Consider the following 2,134-nt stretch of genomic DNA (forward strand, 5'->3'; position numbering starts at 1 on the left):
CATAAAAAATCATACTCAAGGATCAGTGAAACGAAACACCCCAAATGATAAAGTACAGTTGGCTTTTCTGTAAGCCATTGGGCAGCAAGGTGGTACAATAGATAAGAATACTAGGCCTGCAGTCAGAGAGACTCAACTTCCTGAGCTCAAATGCAGTCTCTGACACATACTACTCTGGATAAGTGCTATAACTGTTTGCCTCTTGCCTGTAAATGAGCTGAAAAAAGAAATGGCAATCCACTCTGGTATCTTCACTAAGAAAACCCCAAGTGAGGTAACGAAGAGTTGTACACAGCTGTAAAATGACTGAACAACAACAATATGTTGCAGGAAAGGGAGCAGGGAGAGTCCTCAGTTAATTGTTTAGTAGAGATAGTATTTGTTTCCTCTTGAGGATTGTTGGGGAGTAAGGTAGCAGCACCATGAAGGCTTCAGGCACTCTGAGAGAATAGGAGGTAGTTAAACAGTTGCCTGCTTATTCCCAAGAATCCAGAGCCACCTCTTTATTGTATGCATCTTTGCTCCTAATCATTTTTTAGCCAAGTCCCAGTTCCAGTACTTTGTTTCCCAGCTGAAAAAAAAAATGAAGAAGTTTTCTGGACAAATTATGTCTTTGAAAAGTCTCTTCTTAGGGTAAAAAACTTTGACATCTGGCTGTTCTAAATTCTAAGAGTGGGACCCACAGCAAGTACAAGGAGTACAGGGATCTGACCACTACTGGTGCCATTACTCAGTACTACTGAGATATGGGTGCCCATCACCTTGCCAGGGCCCACTCCATCTAGCTCATGAAACTGAAAAAAAAAATTTCTGCCAGCAAATGCCATTGGCCTGCAGTCAGTTTCATGACTCCAAAAATCAAGTTCCCCTTGCTCCCCAGAGCCCTAGGTTGCCAACACAAACTACACTTCACTACACAGAGCCAAGGAGACACATGTTTTGTTTGATCTGCTTAAATGAATTTTCCAATTGGAAAAAAAGAAGAGATAGTATTTAAAATGAATTTTGTGGGAATTCAAAGACTCTGAGATGTAGATAACATTTTGAAATATAGCACCAAAAGATAAGATTATTGTAGAGCATCAATTTTGGGGTTTGACACCAAATGTTGGAGTTTGATCATATGAAGAATTCACAATGGCCATTCTCCTTGACAATTTATGAGAACTTGTTAAAGAAAGAATGGAAAGGTAAAATAGGCACCAGGAGTAGTAAATATGAAATAGATTAGGGAGAGCAATAAGGTTACCAAAGAAAGCAGTTTGCAATAATCCATTAAAGGAATATGTCATGAGATGGGAATATTCCATGACTGGCAGGCTAAATCCATAGAGGGATTTAGCACCCTAAAAGAATTAGCTAGTCATAAGAAGGAGAAAGTCACCATGAGCCTTGGTAAGGGTATAAGAAGAAAGACACTATGAATTGTGAGAGAGAGATGACAAGAAAGACACCAAGAGGCAGAATGCTATAGCAGGCTTAACCTAAAAAGAATTCAGGAAAAATAATATGAGCCATGGACAGATTTACAGAGGGAATTCAACCTCAAGGTTTTGACATATCTTGGATTTCTGACTGGACATAGAAAGGTGAGCCTACCCACAACTTCCACAGCGGGTAGGACTTAAGGTTGAACTGATTCCCTTCAGCATCCTTCTCTACTTGCTTCAGGGAGTAATTTTATCAGTACTTTAGGTTTTTTCTGCTAATCCCAGTTAGCCAGGATCTCATCATAGAAATAAAGAGTTTTATTCCAAGTATGGAGGATGTTTTATGATACCAAATTTAGGGACCAACAAGTAGTTTAATTAGATAGAATATAGATTGTCTAAAGTCGAACACTATACAATAAATCTGAAAGGGACATAAAAGACAGATTGTGGAAAATGTTAAAGAAATTAAGAAATTTGCATTTGATCTTAGAATTTTCTAGGGGAGGCATCAGATGAGAGAGACTGAAGAACAAAACAAAAAACCAATCCTGAAAGATTGGAAGCCTGATTCATTGAATTGGAAATCCCAAAGTAAAGAAGGTTCTTGCCAAATATTTTATAAAATTTTAATTTTGGAATCTGTCATATCTTTTGGAGAAAATAAATCCCCCAATTTATGATTCATTTGTGGCTCATGGGTT

General features: G+C 38.1%; 1 pseudogene; it reads left to right on the top strand.

Annotated features, from left to right (window-relative positions):
• The first annotated feature begins 422 nt into the window (after positions 1-422).
• LOC127538690 (60S ribosomal protein L18a-like) lies at positions 423-947 on the top strand (annotated as a pseudogene).
• The last annotated feature ends 1,187 nt before the right edge of the window (positions 948-2,134 follow it).

This window comes from Antechinus flavipes, chromosome 5 (genome assembly GCF_016432865.1).
Source record: "Antechinus flavipes isolate AdamAnt ecotype Samford, QLD, Australia chromosome 5, AdamAnt_v2, whole genome shotgun sequence".
In the NCBI taxonomy this organism is placed as follows: domain Eukaryota; kingdom Metazoa; phylum Chordata; class Mammalia; order Dasyuromorphia; family Dasyuridae; genus Antechinus; species Antechinus flavipes.